Here is a 20,767-nt window from a genome sequence, read left to right on the forward strand (position 1 = left end):
AAAGGAGAGAAACAAAATACAAACAAAAGAGAGCGAAAGTCAGAGTGTGCCCTTTGCGTGAGGCATGGAGAAGCTTTCCAGTGTGTGTGGAATTTGTTTGATGATGGGTCACTAATTTATTCTGTTGTAACATTCACCTGCATATGTAACAAAAGTCACCTTGTCAGAGTCAAATGCAAAAAGGTGGGGCCTAAGAGTGGACAGGGTGTTGGATATCTACATGATGTTTGCCTAAAGATTCAGCAGTACTGGACCCTAGAGTACCTGGAAAGTGGACTCTGTAGGGCTCCATTACCTGATGGAAAGTAGAACCTTTTGGGAAAGACTTGCGCCAATTTTTCTATCTGGAATGTAAGGCTTGATCAATGAGCTAGACCACTCTGTCTTGGAGAAGAAACTACCTCTTGAGGTTGATATCAACAGTAGGTAACACAAAGGTCTTCAACAATTTTGAGAGGTGGCCTGCTATGTCTTAGGCCTGGGACAGGGAATATTCATAGCAATAAGCACACAGAAACAATAGTTAACATTTATTTCCATGACATGTACTATTACTGCCTTTGGGTTCCAAAGAGATTCTTTCCAGGTTCTTGATGTCTTGAACAAAAAACTAGAGTAGACACTCAGAACAAGTAGCAATGAATTACATTTATTGAAAGTGGGAAAGATATGCTCTGCAGAGTGGGAGCAGGATTGTGAACAGACTCAGAGTAGTCACAAGGATAATGGTTGGGCTCTTTTGTATATGGAATTCCTAGATTGCTCCTCTCTCATGCAAATGAGGCCTCTGAGGTGGTTGTCAGGTCAGAAACGAAGTTGGCTTGGCATCAAATTTAAGCTGTCCTATCAGAGGTTCACTTAGTTTTGTGTCAGATATAAATGAAGAATCAAAAGTGGTAATTTTAGGGTTGGTCCCATATATTGTACTTAGAGACTGCACAGTTATCCCTCATTCTGTGTTCTGGGCCTGTACCCTGGGCCTTCATGACTGACTGGCTTCTCATAGTGTTCAACCTGTTTGCCCCAGCAAAATCTTCTACCTCAATACTGTTCAGCTCTGTATGCATAGTTGATGTTCATTATTTGTAGATTTTGTTTTTACTTACTTGTTAAAAATCGGTTCGTAAGTCCCAAATCAATAAAACGTAGTAGTAGTCATTCATGGGTAAGTGAAGAGCTGAGGAAAAGTCAAATCCCCTGACAGACATGCTATTCTCAGCTGAGGTGGAAGGAGGACATGTTCTGCCTTCTCGTTGTAGCTCTTATGTTGTAAAGGGGTCCTTTCAGTAATGTAGCCAAGTACTTTGCATTTCTTGCTTTTCTTCTGGTGATTTCACTGTTTAAAAAGCCCTCAAGTATACTGCTGCAATGCTGTCTCATGTTTCCCCGTGCAAGAAGGCTGCGATCTGACCTATAGAGAACAACAGATGCGTCAGAGACACTTCTTTGGCCATGAATTATAGTGTCCCTGGCCGTTAGTTAATTAATGAGTCATTTGTATATATGAAACATGATATTTTAAAGGGAAACACACATAGAACATGGTAATATATTGATTGATTGACAAAAATATGATCAGAGGCTCACTTGTACCTAATCCTGTATTTCTCAAAGGAGAAATAGTTCAGTATTGGCTGTGTGAAACAGAACTACTTCAAATAATGGGAATTGTATACTGTTATATTTAATAGTCACAGTTTTAAAGTTAGATGTGGTGACACACACCTGTAATCCCAGCACTTAGGAGGCTGAGGCAGGAGGATTGATTTACCATGCAGTTCAAGGCCAGCCTGGGTTACACACCAAGATCCTGTCTCAAACAACAACAAATATATATATATATATATATATATATATATATAGTTTTATAAAGTAATTCTAAAAAGGCCTATTTTACAAAAATATGGGCTTAGAGACATTTTAGGCCTAGAGAGGTGAAATACTGTGTTCAAAGTCATGACAATAGCAAGGGACTGGAGCCTACTTCAACTCTGGATCTCTAGCTCATAGTGTTTATGCTGTCCTACCACAAAAGTCGAGGAAGAGGGAACAAACATGAGCTGACCCCACAAGACTTCCAGGAGTTGTTTAATGAAAGTTTAAAGTAAAACTGGAATTTCTGAAACCACAGGTAGAAAAAGAACCAGGAAAATACTACTTGTTATTGTTGCTCTTCTGTTGTTATTATTGTTATCTTACCAGATGTTGTGGCCTTGGGAAATGCCTACAAGGGGTTGTGACCTTGCCTGGAAGAGAATAAAACACTATATAAATATGTGACACACTAAAAAAACACTGAGCTGGGAGCGGGAAATCCTAGAGCTAGGCCTAATTCTGCCAGTAACTTGCTGTCAGACTTTGAGAAAATCCCCTTCGCAACTCCACACCCCAGCTACCTGACCTGTAAGGGACAATGTTGGTAGATAATTACTTTTGCTCTAAATTTTTCTCATATGAAAACTGTATAGCTTCTACCTGGGAGAGTTAAGCCCTATGCTGCCTTGGCATGAGCCTATTTTATAGTCTTCATTTTTTAACCTTGGCATAATTAGTAATAGCATCTTTTATTCTCAAAAATGTCCAGTTTGAACAATATTCTTTGTGGCTACCCTGTGTTTAACCAATATTTGTTCCTTGTCTCTTGGCTGGGTCAGATGCTCAAAACCCTTACCCTAGTCACAGTAGTGGAGACTAGCTAGGGTTGCCTCCTCCAGACACAGTGCTCTGTTGTATCTATTTGTGGAGCTGCTTGGTTTATACCTGCTACCAAGTTCCCAGCCCATATAAGTTGGCTCTTGGCTCATTCCTTGGGCCTTAAATATGAAGTGCCCTATTGCTTAGGCTGAGAAATTCTGTTTTGTCTTTGGTTTTTCAAACTGGAAATTATATAAGCTATACTGTGAAAGAGCAATGTCTTTAGAGAAAAGGTAGTTTGATTTAGTGCTGGTAATTCAAGGACACAGTGTGTCATAATAAAGTCATTTCTGGTCACATCAGATTTGATTCTTTTTCTCTTTAGATTACCTACAATCATAAAATTATTACATCACTGGTGATTGAATATAATAAAACCAACTTTAAAATGTAGAACAAAAAAGGCAAGCTTTAAAAGTAAGACACTAAAACAAGAACTTCTGGCAATTTTGAGCTTTTCTAAATAGACTCCTTCCATCCTCTTGCTATCATTTAAGAAAGTCACATCAATTACAATATGTACAAGAAAAAAATCATCTTCATTGTTAAACACTATATTCTTCATTCACTCATGATCAATAGAAAGAAAATATAAAAGAGAAAACAGTTATACCTTCTTCTCTTAGCAGGTCAAAATTTACTGCATAATTTTATTATACTTTTAATTTGCTTATGAAAGTATATCTGCTCAGATAGTGAAAGACAGACCTTAGTCCAAACCAGAATAAATAACCCTAAACTTTCTGAATGGCATTTAGAAAATTAAACACTTAATTAGTCTAATTCTCTAACCTATGCTTTGATTCAAACTTTCTTATCTCTGTGAGTAAACTTCAACTATTCAATCAGAAAATATAATGCAGGTAGGTTATTGATTGAACAAACATGGCCAAACTGACATTCTAATCCAAATACTGTTTCTGCACACTGTGCATAGATGGGAAATAAACAATTTCTCAGTAGCAATTACTGCTTTTCAGGAAGATTTCTTGGAGGAGAGCTAGTTGCTTAAACAACTGGCTGACATCTGCCTTAGAGTCCTAAAGAGCGATATTGAGATGGAGTATTAGCTAAACGATGGTATTCTTTGGAACTTGCTAACCAGAAACTCAAAAGGAGGCCAATGTCCTTGATGCTTTAGAACAAAGATTTCAAAGTAACCCTGTATCTTTCCACAGTGCCTGCTCTGTGGCCAGGAAATGACCCTTCAAAGACCCAGTGGCTGGCATGGACTTGGCTGGTGTACACCCTAAAGAGGAAGAAAACAAAGGTGATGTTTATCTAGTTCAGCTCAGAGTTTAAATATCATCCCTCTCTGTGTCAAAACAACAACAAAAAAAGAAATTTACTTTTGTAAGCAACAGCAAAAGGCAATTTGTATTAAAAATGTGTTTGTGGGTTTCTTACACTTTCCATAATTATCTTAATTTGAAATGCTAAATGATGTTAGGGCATTTTATATTGTTTCTGAGATATGTAAGGAATAAAAATCTTTTTTATGATGTTGAGCATTTATGCTCATCTGTTTTCTGTTCATTCTTATTTGATTTTAAAAAAGAAAAGAACTAGGAAAGAAAACAAATTCTTCTTTGCCTCATGGCTGGTTCAAGATACTTTACTTTTAAATACTGACCTACAGAAGCAGAATGTGGTTGCCATTTGCTGAGACTGGAACCATGGAATTTGCAGTATATTGGTTTTTTTTTTTTTTTTTTTTTTTTTTTTTTTTTTTTTTTTTTTTTTTGGTTTTTCTCCGGTACCGGGAACCGAACTCACGACCTTGTGCTTGCCAGGCAGGCGCTTTGCCACTGAGCTAAATCCCCAGCCCCTGCAGTATATTGGTTTAACCCACTGGCTCTACTGCCTTCCCTGTCACTGATTGTCCTGCCCAGTCACTTTCGTATCCTTTAAAAGTTTCCCCAATGTGGACCTCATTTGTGGCATCAGGTTATGACTGTGTTTAGTTCTGTCTTTCTCTTATCCAACACTTGGAGAAAAATGGAGAAAGTCATCCATTGAATGAGTTTAGTGAGTTGAGAAAGGTTATTTTTCTGGCTGGAAGAAGATTATCAAGGGTTAGAAGTCCTGGAGGAAAGAAACATATTTTAACCAGATTTTCCTTTTCTTCCCCTGTTGTCTGACCTTAAAAGGGAAGGTTACAGAGCAAGGAAAAAATGTCTGCAACTTCCCAAGAAATGGATAAACAGCAATCCTTCAGGAAATGATGAGATATTCCTGAGACTGAGCAGATGACACTGTGAAACTTTCAATAGTTTCCCATTAAGAAAGACAGAAGAGGAAGCAGAGGAGGAACTTTCATGACTATCTGGAGATACCATGGAGAGGAAGACCTGCACCTCGCCTGTAATCTGAAAGTGCAGGTGACAAAACCTGCTCTGGGAGGGGAACAAAGTCTGACTTGGTCTTCCTGGAATGAGTGAAGTGTGATTATCCTTGAAATGTGATACAAAGATTACCTTATAGTTGAGCATATTTCTTCAAAATTTGTTTCATATTATTCCTTATACATGTGAAATAATTTAATATAAAAATGAAATTGCTTTGGATAAACTTTTTATTTTAAAAAGTGTAATTAACTTTTCCTGCTTCTAGTTTTCATAATTAATTACTTATAGCACATTATGGCACTTGCTGATACACATTATAATTTCAAAATTAGTGCAGTTAATAACCTGCCCAAGGCTGGCCTTGACAATCTATTAAGTGATGACAACTATTAAACCATAGGAATAATAAACAACCACTCCCATTCAGATCATTCCCCCCCAAAATGTAGCTTCTGGAGCAAGAAGCATGTGGATTCAGATCTCAGCTGCAGGGTAAGTGGCTGTGTTGTTTGCCACCTCTGTGAACTTACTTTTCCCATCTGTATCAACTATAATTCCTAATAAGTTACAGTGTTATAGGAACTAGATATGATATATACAAATACTAACAGTACCATATAGAGTCTTAGGATCTCAGGAAATATTAATTACTCTTATCACAGGTTATCATGGAACCATTCACATTTTTAGAAATATAAATACTAGACATATTGGGTAGCTCAAACCTAGTGGCTTTAAAGTTCCATTGATGATCTAAAGTCATAATATAGCATCCTTAAAAATAGTTTTCAGAAATATTTGGAATGACAAATTTCTGCTTAAACTAGAAATACTTTTGGTCACACATGGTGTGACCAGCTGTTCAGGTTTGCCTCAGACTGAGGAATTTCCTGGGATGTAGGACACCTGAACACATAAGAGCTTCCTCAGTCTGAAGATGGGAAAGTCTCACGGAAATCAGGATCCATTAGTCTCCCTAGCCTCACCTCACAGGTATTTTGGCCAAATCCCACCTGGGATTTCCAAGGTGAAGGTCCTCGGATTAGCAGGATCAGTTTTACCTGGAAACTTATTACAAATGCACTTTCTTGGGTCCCAGCCCAGCCCTACTGAGCCACACATTCTGGGGGCTGGGCCTCACAGTCTGTGTCTTAATAAATTCTCCAGGTGCTTTCAAGGCATGTGGCTTGCTAATGTTTGAGAAACACTGTTCTAGGATATGTTACTTATATCAGGCTAAGATATTTTACATAGGAGAATAGAAAAAAGTGGTGTATTGTGCTGTTTCGGTTTCTTTAAGGTACACTAGTCAGTAATTTCACAGTTTGGTAGTCCTTGTGGTTAAAACCCCCCAAGTTCTCTATCAGCTCAGCACTGAGCAATAACTGTGAAGAATGAATAGTAAGAAAAAGGCCAAAATACTATAGCCAACTTGACAGTTCGGCACTTTAGTTGGAATTATGCAACTAAAATGTAGCTGATAGTTCAAAAGCTCCCCTTCCTTTGTCAGATATCACACAGTCAGTATCCGGGACTCCGACTAGGCAGGAAGTATATGGGCAGGACCAGATGATAGCTCTGGGAGGAAACACCCTGGAGCTTCTCGAGTTAATGGCCTTTTAGTCCCTCCAACAACCACACAAATCTATTCCTCAGGGAGGCTCTAGGTTACTTTAAAAAGTAAACCAGGAGAATTTGTTTAGTACCTGATTCTTTTGTAAGACTTTGAATATTTTAAATTCTAGGACTGGATTGTACAACTCATTTTATTCCGTATATTGAAATATCTTTCACACAAGCCTTTCAGCACCTCATAGGCTTTTATCAGTGAAGGCCTGCCTTTTTGTGAGGGAGCATTAAATTCTAGTTCCCACCACTACTTCCAGTGGGAGTTGTGTAAATTGTAGTCAGTAGCCAATGCATTACAACATGATTGTTTGTCATCAGTTGCCTTGATTTTTGGATAAAAATATGACGTAAGCACATATCGTTATTAGATCCTCCACAAATTCAAGTTTTTTTCCAACATTAGGGCTCATTGTGTGAGCTTCTTTCTAGGAAGAATGATCTCACTTTGACAAGGGAAAAATTAGTTGTTTTTTTAAATTTTATTTTAAAGAGAATACAAATTTAGAAATTTTAAAAAACATTAAAAACAATACAAAATTTCAAAACAAGATGATAGGAAATCAACAGTTGTTCTTATATTACATGTAGTTATCTTCAAAGTAATTGTTCAGATTACCAGATATAAGCATGCAAAATAGGTCAAAAATCTTTTTCCCTTCCTTCTTTCTTTTCTCCTTTCCGTCATCCCATTTGTTCCCTCCCTTTGAGCAGTTTGTTTCTCTTTCACAATATCTGTTGTAGTTTTTGGATTTTTTTTAGTTCAGTTTCTTACACTAGGGAGACAATAAGATGTTTACACATGTGGGTCTGATTTATTTCACTTATGAGTATGGTCTCTAGTTGCACACATTTACCTATAAAAGCATCAAGATAATTTTTCTTTATAGCTGAGTAATACTCCATTGTACAAAAATACCACATCTTTTTTATCCATTCCTCAGTTGAGGGGCATTTGGGTTGTTTCCAAGAGATCTAGCTATGACAAATTGTGCTGCTATAAACATAGGTGCACATATATATCACTGTGGTATGATGCTTTCAGTTCTAGAAAACTACACAGAAGGGGAATAGCTGGGTCAAATGGGACCTTTAATCCTACTTTCTTAGGGCATCTCCACATGGATTTTCATAGTAGTTGTACCAGAGTATACTCCCACCAAGAGTGGAGAAGGGTTCTTTTCTCCCCACAACCCCTCCAGCATTTGTTAATGGTTGATTTCTTAATGATAGCCATTTTTTCTGGGGTGAGATGGAATCTCAATGTTCTTTTAATATACATCTCTCCAATGACCAATGATGTTGAACATTTTTTCCTACATTTATTTGCTATTTGTATTTCTTCATCTAAGAAGTATGTATTCATCTCAGATGCCCATTTTTGGATTGAGTCTTTGAATTTTGGGGGCCTGATTTTTTAAATTCTTTAGATATTTTAGATAGAAGTCCTTTGTCTGGTGGAGGCAATTTGGTTTTTGTTCATGAATTCTGTGCCTATCCCTATGTCTTCAAGATTTCTAAATACTTTCTCCTCCAGTAGATTTAGTGCTTCTGTTTTAATATTTAGATCTCTGATCCATTTTGACTTTAGAGTAGTGCATGGTGATAGACACGAGTGTAGTTTAATCTTTTTTGTTTTTGTTTTTATCTTTTTTGAGACGGGTTTCACTATACAGTTCAGGCTGAACTTGAGCTCACTTTGTAGCCCATGCTGGCCTCAAACTCATAACAATCCTCTTGCCTCAGCCTTCCAACTGCTGGGATAACAGGCATGTTCTTCCATGCCTGGCACAAAGCCTAGTTTAATCTTTGGCATGTGGAGAGCCAGCACCATTTATTAAAGAGGTTGTGTTTCTTCCAGGGAACATTTTTGGCCACTTTGTCAATGATAAAGTGGCTGAGTGTGTTTATGGCTGTGTCTGCATCTTCTAATCTATTCCAGTGACCCTCAGGTCTGGTTTTTTCTTTTGCCAGTATCATGCTGTTTTTATCATAATAGCTTTGTAGTGTAATTTTAAATCAAGGATTGTGATGCTTCCTGCCCTGCCTTTGTTACCCAGGATTGCTTTTGCTATTCTAGGTCTCTTCTGGTTCCAGATGAATTTTAGGAATGCTTTCTCTAGATCTATGAGATATACTAATGATATTTTGATCAGGATTGCATTGAATCCGTATAACAGTTTTGAGAGTATGGCCATTTTCATAATGTTGCTTCTTCCTATCTGTGGGCAAGGAATATCTTTCCATTTTCTGAAATCCTCTTCAATCTCTTTTTTCAGAGTACTGTAATTTTCACTGTGTACATCTTTTACTTCCTTTGTTTGTTGATTCCTACATATTTCCTTTGGGGGAGATGTTATTGTGAAGGGTGTGGTTTCCCTAATTTCTCTCTCAGAAAATTAGTTTAATTAGTTTTCTAAGGTAACACCTTCCTTCTTTATCACACCAAAAATGTTCTAGAGAACAAGTCCTTTACTTGCTAAATGTGAGAAAAACAAATGCCAAAGTTACTACAAGGGAGCGCTGGCTTTTGTCATAGTTGAAAGCATGTATCTTTTCTGTTATATGGTTAAGATATTTAATGTGCTATTGGAATGTTTTTATACTACTGATAACTTGAGTAATCCTAACTCTAAAAGAAATATGACCTCAACAGTTTTACACTATTTAGATAGTGCATTTGTTTGTGTCTGTCTCTGACAGGCTAAGAAGGCAACATTCAGTGGAATTACAATAGTATTACTTTCTTTAGCAAGTGTATTCAACAGTGACTAAGTAGATGGTGGGTAACCTTCCTACAGTGTCATAGTATTTTCTGTTATAGATGTTAAGGTTTCTTGATAATAGAATAATGTAAACTACACTACCTCTTGAAAATATCCACAGCTTTTTACTCTTTAAAAATATTAATAATAAAACCTTTACTTTTTAAAAAAATTCCCCAGCCCAACTGGTAGCCCAAAATTTATGGTGGACATAACCCCTTAGCCATCATAGGAAGAGTGGGTTCTGTTAAGCAATGTTCTGTTACTATAAAAAAAATACCAGAAATACAGCTACTTTAAAAGAGAAAAGGTTTTATTTGGCCTACAGTTTTGGAGGCTTCAGTTCAAAACCACTTGGCTTCATTGCCATGGGCCTTTGGCAGCGTAACCCATCATGGTAACAGCGTGTGACTGTGTAAACCATTAGCCTCCTGGTTGGGAAATGAGAGAGGATGACACTGACTGTCACAATCCCCACTCAGGGCACACCCTCAGTGACTGATAGAACTTCCTTCCACTAGGTCTCACCTCTCAGAGGCTCCACCACGTCTCAACAGCATCATTAGCTTTTAACACATAGGCCTATGGGAATCACTTGTTCAAACCACAGCATGATTTAGTACTGAGTTAGCAAAAGATGATAAAACTGAGTGTGACTATAAAGGGGAAAATAATGGGATTTGATGTCCATAACTTCTTCCTATTGTTCTACCTTTTCTCATCTCTAAGCAAATGGGTGAGAAGGAAGGGGCACATGTTTGTAGCTCTTCCTGAAGATTAGCACTCAGTTTGAGAAACACAGAGGACTTCTTAGCAGTTGGGTGAGGACAGCCTGAAGGCACAGAGGAAACCTACTAATGTGACCCTCTCCTAACTATCAGAATTTTCTTCCTCACTTGTGCAATGTGCTCACTTCCCAAGAATTCAGAGAAATACCTAGAATTCTTTTATATGATTACTCTTTTCCTTAATCTGGAACCAGTGGAGGAAGAAATCACAAGTTAAAGGAAAAGCACAATTCAAAATCGCAAATTTGTGTTGGAAAGGGGTAGCACCATAGCTTATACCCAAAAGAAGGGACTACAGTGATCTGTCATTGTTACCATTTCTGGGTCTGAACTTTCATCTGGGAATCAAGCCACAATCTCCATGATCTACCCCATGGAGCCTTTGTCTCCAAGAAGCTCCACTTGACACCTCATCATATCCTGGAGTAAAGCCTGTGTAAACTCCATGTTCAAGGAGTCCTGTCAAAGAGTGTCTTCTGTCCTGGTCCAGAAAATAACTTAAACACAAACCCTAAAGCCAAAGCTGTCATGGTCTGCTCCCTTCATTTGATTATTTATTGACTGCAGTGTCACACACATGTTCATCATTTTTACTTCTGAAAGGAAAGAGCATCATGTTGCACAACACTAAGGAATGTTCGGCTCTCATCTGTCAGCTGTTTGGTTTCATTATCTTTCTGCAAGAAAAGACATTTACTCATGGGCCTGCTGGGCAAATAGCATTGTGTGTCCTCCTTTTGGCTCTCTAGTCATAGCTGATGAGAAAGACTTAAACAATGAAACTCAGAAGATACTGAGTTGCTGTAAATCCAGAGGTATTTTATCTTTTCCTCATCTTCTTTCAATGACATGGTACACTGAATTAAAACCAAAAAAATCCTTTGAATTATAAAAAATTTAACTTTATACATTCAAATTTTTATTTTATGTCTCCTTTTAAGAGTTTCATTCTAAACCAAAATCATACAATTAATTTATAATTAATACAGTCTTTTTGGCTATATGATTGTAGAATAATTGCACCAGATGCATTGTTCCAATGGGAAAAATCAGTTTAAAGATTTAAGTTTTGAAGACCACATCTTTTTCTATTTTTTTATTTTAAGAAAAAAAGCAGGAAAACATATTATCAAACAGACATCCATTTACAAAAGAACAATACAAACAAAAGAGTTATAGACAAAGTTGTAGGACATTAGCAATGGTTGGTGTATTACTTATTGATATCTTCAAAGTGGTTTCTCAAGAAAACAAAAAGAGACATACAAGATTGATCAAACAAGTAATCGTTAACTGTTCCTTTCTGTAGAGCAATAGAAGACAGTAGTACAACTATGTTAACTATCCTGTATATACATACTTACATAATTTCCCCTTCTTTCCCTTCTCTTTTCCCACACCCCAGTTGCCCTTTACTTTTGATCACTTTCCTTTTGTTTCACAATATCTATCATACCTCCTAGTTTTTATTCACTCTTTCAGATCTTAAAGACCACATCTACAGACGTCACCAAACCAGTGAGACTTCTTATTTACACAAATTTAGTTTTATTTCCAACACCTGTGAGATATTATAAAAATAAAGTTAAATATTTGCAACATGGGATTACAGAATGAGACAGGCATATTTCTTTAATAAAAAGACTGATCTATTTTGTTTGTGAGAAAGAGAAAAGAGCAAAGAAGCTAATAATTGTTAAATGCTTACTAGGCTCAAGGAGATGTATATACTTTATTGCAAGTCTCATGCAGTGGGTATTATTATTCTCACTTTGAAGTCGAGCAAATTGAAGCTCAGAGAATTTGAGAAACTGGACTGAAATTATATAGCCAGGAAGTCAAGAAACTGATTTGTATGCTTCCAAAATTTATTCTTATTCTTTTGGGGTAGGAAGGAGGCTAATTAAAAACACCACTTACGTCACCTCCTGTATTTGAACCCAACTGAGAAATAAGACAGAGAGGATGGAGACCAAAGCATCCATTTTCTTACTTCTAAAAATGACTGGGAATTATGGCTTTAGATGTTGGTCAAGTAGACTTTCTATAATTCACAGGGATGAGAAATCCATGCCCTCCTGGCTGTTGGCACAATAGGACACACGCAGGGCCTGGCCCTCCCCAGGGTGGAGACTGCCCTAGAAAGTTTACCACAGATGTGAAGAGAAAATGAATGCATGAGGCAAGAGCTGAATGAAGGAGCAAAGGAGATGTGGATCCAAGCTTACTCTATTCTTCCAAGGTCATGTGTTAGTCCTACTTCAGATTTACTGCTATTCCTCTGAGGAGGAGTAAGCAAAAGAGGTGGAGAGAAGCAAGGAAGTTCCTCCCTTCTCTTTCCTCTTACAGAGTCGAATGGAAATCTACCATCTAAAGAAACTTAAGGCATGAAATATATTGCTTAATCTTCAAGCAGACTGCTTTACCACACTACTATCCACAGACTGAGGCCCACTTTCTGAAGATAAATTGTGGAAAGAGATAAAATTGCAGTGTTTCTTCCCTATTCTGAGGACAACAGTGTGGCTTACTGCTAAAAGAAACTGATTTTTAAATCCCAGAGCCAGGTTTGAGTGCTGAATCTATTAGCTATAGGGTCTTAAGCAAGTTCATTAATCTTTCTAGGCCTCATTTTTTCCAATAAAAAAATAAAAATAGAGGTTAGTTATGAGGACAGGGTCTGACATAAAATATATATTTAATATATTAGCTATTATCCTGGGTATAGCTTCTTCTAACAAAAAGGATGGCCCAATCATAAGGCCAATTTGAACATTGAGAAATCTTCTGTTATAGTGTCTCACCCCACAGGAGACAAGAGGAAGTGAATAAAGGGTTTAGGCCACAGAAGGCATGGAAAAAGTGAGCTGTGTTTGTTAACCAGTTATGAGCTGAACTATGTTCCCCAGCTTCATGTGTTGAAGTCCTAATCCATAAGATTTCTAACAGACTGTATTTGGACATAGGGTCCCTAAAGAGGCAGTTTAGTAAGAATGAGATCATTAGGGCAATCCCTGATCCAATATCACTCTGTCCTTATAAGCAGAGGAAGAGATACTGGGAAAGTACATACACAGAGAATAGACCATGCATGTTACAGCAAGAAAGCAGACAAGAAGAACAAAGGTGAGAGGAAACCAAGTCTGCCCATGCCTCAGTCTTGGGCATCTAGCCTTCAGAACTGTAAGAAAATAAATTGTATTGCTTAAGTCACCCAGTCTGTGTATTTTGTTACTCTGACCTAAGCAAACCAATATGCAACTCATAAAGAATGCCTCTACAGTCTCCCTTTCCCCACATAGGGCTGCTCTCTCCTCTTCTTCTCTTCTCTTCTTCTCTCTTACCCTCTTCCCATTCCTCTCCACGTTCTTCTTTGCCACTCTCACCTTTCCTAGCAGCTGAATTCCAGAATTTGACTAATAATTCAAGTCATCTAGTTTAGTAAAGCAAATGTCCTCAGTTATTCCTTTCATGATTTAATTGTTGTAGGCCAGAATGTAACGTATTTCTTTGGTAAAAACAAAAATAAATAAAAACCAGAAGGAAGGATTAGGCTGGTGTCATGTGTTTCCAGAGAGACAGGAGGGAAGGGATGTGTGAGTAACGCAGGTGGACTGACTCTGGGAAGCACCATGCCATCAGCCTGGCAGACATTTCAAGCTTTAGGTCTTGGTTTGAATTCAAACTATATTATTACTTTCTAAAAACCTTAAGTGTCTGGGTCTAGAAAAGTCTATGTGAAGAGATATTAGTTTGGAAGACACTTATGATTTTGCAGAACTAGAGAAAAGTTTTAACAGCTACCTTTTCTGTTCTAATGTAGAGCATTTTTGTTCCATTTATACCTTGGGCCAATCCAAGCTGCACATAAGACACCTCATTCATAATCTCTCACTGTATAGCTTTAAAGCTCTTTAAAATAGGAGCTCACAGCAGCTTAGCAACCAGAGTCAAGCTATCATGGTGACAGTGTAGTTCCTCATGGTAGCAGAATTTGGGGTATGTTTTTCAATGAAATCAACACCTTCTGAAAGACTGCTTGTAAATAAATATTAAATTTAACTATTGTCTTAGTTACTTTTCTGTCATTGCTGAAACAAAATACCTGATATCTAAAATTAAGGAAGGAAATGTTTATTTAACTCACAGTTTGTGGAAGTTTCAGTCCATACTCAGCTGGCTCCAAGGCAGAGTGGCACATGGCAGAAGGCAACAGTTCACGGTGGTGGAAGAGAGCAAAAGCAACAAGAGCAAAAGGGAGGAGCAGCAGAGAGGAAAGAACAAGCCTCTTTCCCTTCCTTATATTGTATGCAAGCTACCCACCCCAGGGCAGGTGTAGTGTTCACACCCATAATCCCAGCATTGGGCCATGGATCAATCATAAACTGTAGAAGCCTACCCCATGACTGCCTGAAGCTTTGGGGGGACATCCAGACATGAACCATAGCAAGCATTAAAAATAATTTATCTCTGACCATCATATAGGGAAAGAGTGTACAAATTTAGCTATCATAGAAACATAAATGCCAAACACAGCGTCCTTATTTCTTAGCAAACCACACCTTGCCTGTACTGGGAGTAATATAAGTATCACAAAGAGGAAGAGAACAGTTACTGTTTAATTCCTGGAGTATGAAAGATGGAACAGACAGAAATAACACTTCATGAGTACCTGCTGTATGCCTGGTGCTTTGGATACGTTATCTCAGTTGATCCTTATAATCACTTTATATGGTGGGTATTTTTATTCCCATTTTAAAATGAAGACACCATGGCTCATAATATTTTGTTCAAATGTTACAATCAAGCAATCTGGAATTGAGGCAGCCAGGATATAAATAGGTTTTATTGATACCACTGCTTGTGTCCCTCCCAATGTAAAAGGTCTTTTCAAAGCAGAGTAATCTTGGCTCAAGTACTGAGCTTGGATTTTCCCAGTGAACATCTTTCTAGAGTCCCTGCTGAAAATTTTTCCATTTCCTGTGATGGAACTATTTGCAAAATTATCAGGCTGAGCTCAGAGGTCTCATGTTTGCATGTGTTGGTGTAGCTAAGAAGGATAACATACTACTGAGGTTCTTTTCTCTCAGTGTACTCCTGCAGTGTATTCTTCAATCTGCTGTTCTAACTGTATATCCCAAGACTCAAATCAAGCTGCCTTTTCCTCACTGCTGCAGTAGCTGACTTTCACTAGAAGAAGCCGATCTATCTCTAGATGCTGTGCACAAGTTCTCCTGACATTCTTCTTACCTGCTGCCCACAATTTAGCTGTTTCAAGTCATAAATGTGAGACTCCAGAGTGTTTGGATGGACTTGGCCATCCTTGTGCCTCTTCACTAACATTTCCAAGAGTTGCTCATTTTATTAGCTTCCTGCAGCTGCTGTAACAAATTGTCCCAAACTAAGTGGCTAAAAAAACAAAGCTTTATCCTTTCAAATTTCTGAAGGCAGGACATCTAAAATCAGTTGTTGACAGGGTCGTAATCCCCCTAAAGGTTCTAGGAGAGGATCTTTTCTTTTTAATTTTAGTAGTTCTAGCTTTCCTTGTAGCTACACTATTTCACTCACTGCCTATGCTATCATATACCTTCTTCCCTGTACCTCTCTCTGTCCTTCCTCTTAATCATCTGATTTAGGGCCGACTCTAATTCAGTATGAACCTACCCTAACCTACTTAGTTACACCTGCGAAGATTCTATTTACAGGTGTATTCTTTGCAGGTGTATTTAAGAATCTTTTACACTATTACTCTATTCTGAGGTTCTGGATGGACACAGATTTGGGGGTAGAAGGGCGTTGTTGAACCCAGTATGCGCAGAAATTGCTGACTCACTCTCCCACCATCCAGGATTGGGTGGTGGTGACAGTGCCGAAGGCAACAAATATCTGTGCTGGATTCCAGGCTGCCTTAGACAGGGCCTGGGGAGCCACATGAATATGAAGTACTATTTCTCATTGTGGAAATTATAGCAGAGAATTTGCTGGGCTCCTTGCTTGTTATGAAACAGGTAATAGACTTAGCTGGCTTTGAAAAGTTAGAGAATATGTTTTATAATATCTAATATGTGGTTCATTATACTTTAATGCAATATAAAAAATACTCTGAAGATGTCAAAAATAAGACATAAAATTGGTGTAGCAATCAAAGAAGAGCACATCAGTTTAAAAGATGATAGGAATAGCTTTTTAAAAACTGCCTTCACAAAAAAGATAATGAATTGTAAATTGTGCTTGCCAAAATACAGCTCTTATAGTCCATCATGTACCAATTTTTTTTTCCATGTAGAAAATGAGTCAGGAGGTTGAAGTCACTTGAAAGAAAAAAAATTTTTAAAGGCAAATGCACCCAAATTATAGCAGTTCTGCCCATTCTGATAGCCATGCCAATGTAAATTCTGACAAAGCTGATCAATATGTTTCTAAAGTAAGAATCCAGATTTTTTTGCCATGATATGTAATAACTGAGGTATGCAGGAGAGAAAGCAAAGGCACTTAGCTTATTCTCCTCTATTAGCTAAACTAGATTTATAGCTCAAAACAGCAGCCGTGATAACTCAGGTGTAGAGTAGGAACTTGGACTGATGATGAAAATCCTTTCTATTTAAATGAACTGTAAGAAGCTTCGACATAATTGTTACAATAGCCGTAGAGAGAGCATTTCATTGAGGGTTTTCATCTGAAAAAAAGTAAACCAGACCGAACACATTTGAAAAACTGTACTTTCCCTGTGTTTTCTTTTCCCATGAGGATGGAAGGACTTGGGATATAGAAGGAATTGGCCAGACCTTGCCTCTTCTGAATCTAGAGACTTGAAAAGAAGTTAAGAAGCAGGAAGAAACTACAATTACTGACTTTGTTAACTGAAACACAATGTAAAAAAAAAAATCTCCCTCTTCAGTGGAACTGGCACTGCACAGAGTTTAGGCAGAGTACTTAGGGCTTTGTGAGCCTGGATTCGAGGTCCCCCATTCTGCTGTGTAATGGGAGGAGTGATGAATCCAGAGCGAGCTAGTAGAGCTGAACTGGAGTCTGAATGCTGCCAAACAAATGAGGTCCTTTTCTTATCTGTGGATGGAAGCCTTCCAGCTCCAAGATTCTAAGCCTGAAGCTGTAGCTTGTAAGACAGGTGGTGAACCAGTAGAAAAGACAGGTGAGGAGCCATGGAACTGAAATGGGGACAGATGGTCAGTACATAGCAAAAGATGAAGAAGACAAAAGAGGAAAAAAGAGGGGGTTCAAGGAAGGAGGGTGGAAAGAAACAAGAAAAAGAGGGTGGAGTAAAGGCTCTTGCTCTTTCTGGTTACATAAGCAAAGGACAATATCTGGATCCTTTTTATCTAAAAAAAAGCTCAGACGTAAACCAGACCATGGTTGACTGGCCTGTGTGAGGAACCTTGCAAAGTCACTAGTGTTGGGAACTTCTAGCCAAGCAATTAAATTGCATAGATATTAATTTTTCTTTAGGGGTCAGTGTAGGAATCAGAATCAAAACAGAACTGTTGAAATATTTTTAGAAAAGAGAATAGAAAACATAGAGAAAATTATCACAGAAATAATAAAATTTCTCTGAAGCAAAGGAAATAAGAATCTGAGGGAAAGGGCTCTTCATAATATGTAGCACCACAATAAAATGATAAGACAACAAAGCTCACAACAACAAAATTTCATGACATTCCAGAACAATAAATCATACTATAGTTTTCCAGAGAGAGAAGAGCAGGTCACGGTATAGGTTCAAAGTAGAGTAGCATTAATCCCCTCTGGGGCAACACTGAAAACTAGAATGCTGCCTTCTTTTCTACATGAAAGTAATTTTTGATCTAGATTCTATGCCCACCTGACTTCCCATTAATGAATGGAGCATTTTCAGTGTAGGTAGTTTCAAAAATTTACATTCCATACAGAATTTCTTGGAACAAGATAATTTGTTCTACCACACTGAGAACCAAACAAGTCAGTTAATACAGAAAGGTATTCTGGAAAGAAGAACTCTCAGAAGAGACAGAGAAAGGAATTACCAGCTTATGGGGGAGGGAAAATCCTCAAAGAGCCATTAAATTAGTAATGGTTGGAGCAGGAAGAATAAGGACTGCAGGAAGTGTGTGGGGGAAAGGAGGTAAAACTGACACAGTCTCATGCATATGGTCATGTTGAGAGGGTATTTGTAGTTCAAGTGAAGATTTGGAAAATGATTTTTAAAAGAAACCAGAATAAATACAAACTAAAAAAAAGTGAGGGAGGACAAGTTGCTTAGGAAAAGAATGTAATCATAGTGGCTTACACGGCTCAACTGTAAACGTTTTCATTTCCATAATAATGTAAATACTGAGCTCTGATTTAGCCAACATTGTGATTTTAAAAAACTATTTAAGGAGGATATACAAGAGAAAAGTACATGTATTAAAAGTGGGTATGAGAAGTAAATTCTCACCTTCTAAATACAGTTCAAATTTCAAAATACAGTGTCTAAATGTGGGGAAATATTCAGAAATAGAAACAAACACATTATAGCAATGAAAAAAGACAAAATAAAAGAATTAAAATGTTATCTCTGTGGAAAAGGAATTAGGAAGGAAGTCACTGGGCATTTGTTTGTTTTTGTTTTGAGCATTGTAGTGATAATTGCATATTTTACAATGTACAATTGTAAAATTGTGCATATTCATACTTTAAATGATACAAAAATTAAATCTAAGGTGTATTTAGAATTTAGAAAAAACATATTTCACTGTAATGACAGATACAAAAGTGCAGAAAAACCTAAAACATAAACATTCCATCTGCACTTTGTATGTGAGGAAGCTGAGGCTCGGGACTCCGTATGTTGACACAGTTCTTAAATGACAGAACGAGAGCTCACACCCAGTCTTTCCGATTTCCCACTTCAGTCTGCCTCACAGTACCATCCTGCTTCTCATTGTCTCTCAGTTTACATTTGTCATGTTGCTCTAAATACCTATATGTGGCAAATACTTTACAATGTGAGTATACAAATAACATCCTTTATAAGGCACATCTGAGCTGAAGGTACAGAATTTCATGTGACTATGTCTCTCTTGGTGACACTCACACATCCAAATGTTCATCTGTGTCCTTCCCACCCTGAAGAACACAGACGAACATTCGGGTGTGTAGACAGGACAGCTTTAAACTCAAATGCTTTTTCTAATAGATAAATACTCTCATTAGATCATCCCAAGACACAAGGAACTGATCTTATTGCTTAATAAATGTTCTCAATTTGATTCAGTGCACCTGGGAAATAAAATTTCTATTTGCTGCCAAGATGTGATTGCATTAATCCTTAATGATGTACCTGTCATGGGAGTTAGACAAGAATATTTTCATTGTCAACTCTATCACTGAAGCACTTTTCTAGATTTACTTTTTCAGAAAGCTAAGCATGTTGATGAACTCACTGTTCTCTGCTATTACTTTTATATAGCTACTGGTTAATATTGCCTCCCTTCTACAGGCACCAGGCCTCACTAGGCTTCTCCCTGGTAACCAGATATTTTTGTGTCCTTTGGCAGTAGTTTCTGGAAATTTCATTATGAGGTCTGCAATTTGCAGAATTCAATGGCAGCTCTGGTTAAATAAACAAATTCTAATTATGTTAAAATTGGACTTTACCTAAAGTAGGATGATTGGGTTTCTTTCTACCTAGTATGTGAGCACCTGTAAAAATGTTAAATGTCAAGATGCTGCTTAGAAAATCTTTTAAAAACTTGATAGGGGGAATTTAGAGTGAGATATTACATGCCCCATCAATTGGATCTTTCTAATCTAGATCCTTACGTTTTAGATTTATGAACCCCTAAACTTTTATACAAAATGATGATTTTGAAAAAAGGACTATAACTTTCATAGAATTTTTCATAATTTCATAACCCCCAAATGTAAAGAACCAGTGCTCCACATAAAGAAATGCAGTGTGTTGAATGCTTTCCTTTTTAATGGAAATGAAGAAATTTTGTAATAAGTTCCAAGAAGCTTCTGAGAGATAGAAAGTATTAAATATACTCTTTCATTACTCTTCAATTCCTTTTCTATTTCTGAAACCACAAATACCAAAGTTCATCTAATATAATTTCATTTCTCCTCCCACTCTAACCCACATTTCTTTATTTTCTAGTTTTTGAGGGTTCATATGAAATTATCATTAGAAAACACTTTTTGTCATGGCTTCTACTTGAATTTTCTCCTTAGCTCTTTGAATCATATACTGAGCATATTTAATAGAAAACAGAAAATCTCAATCACTTACACTGCTCGGCAAGCCCGGTCAAGTAGCCCTGCTCATCTCTCCCTTTCCTTCCACTGGTCAGAAGCTTCCGTGTCATCGCTGCAAGAGTGCTCAGAAGACATTTCTACTGAGCAGGTACAGAACAAAGAAAGGGCAAACTCAGTGACGGGTGTTGGCCTGGTTTATGAACCTTTCCTTTTTCTAAGAATTATAGTAAGGTACTTGAATTTGTATCTAAAAGATTCCATCATTGTTAAATTTTATTCCTAGCAGCTTGGATACATCCCATAAAACTTCCAG

The 20,767-nt window shown here is 37.4% G+C and overlaps 2 long non-coding RNA genes across 2 annotated transcripts in view; one reads left to right on the plus strand and one right to left on the minus strand.

Annotated features, from left to right (window-relative positions):
- The window catches only part of LOC102010085, a 79,546-nt gene extending 74,265 nt beyond the window's left edge, over positions 1 to 5,281 (plus strand). The window contains exons 2-3 of the long non-coding RNA XR_264565.2: positions 3,873 to 3,964; positions 4,845 to 5,281. This is a non-coding gene — a long non-coding RNA (uncharacterized LOC102010085). The remainder of the gene's footprint in view (positions 1 to 3,872; positions 3,965 to 4,844) is intronic.
- Positions 917 to 20,557, minus strand: LOC106147097. Its single transcript, XR_001231837.1, has 3 exons — positions 20,489 to 20,557; positions 2,200 to 2,246; positions 917 to 1,411 (listed from the first exon to the last, which is right to left on the minus strand). It is a non-coding gene; the product is annotated as an uncharacterized LOC106147097 (long non-coding RNA).
- Positions 20,558 to 20,767: the final 210 nt, after the last annotated feature.

This window comes from Chinchilla lanigera, unplaced genomic scaffold (assembly GCF_000276665.1).
Source record: "Chinchilla lanigera isolate Chin_1 unplaced genomic scaffold, ChiLan1.0 scaffold00117, whole genome shotgun sequence".
Lineage (NCBI taxonomy): Eukaryota > Metazoa > Chordata > Mammalia > Rodentia > Chinchillidae > Chinchilla > Chinchilla lanigera.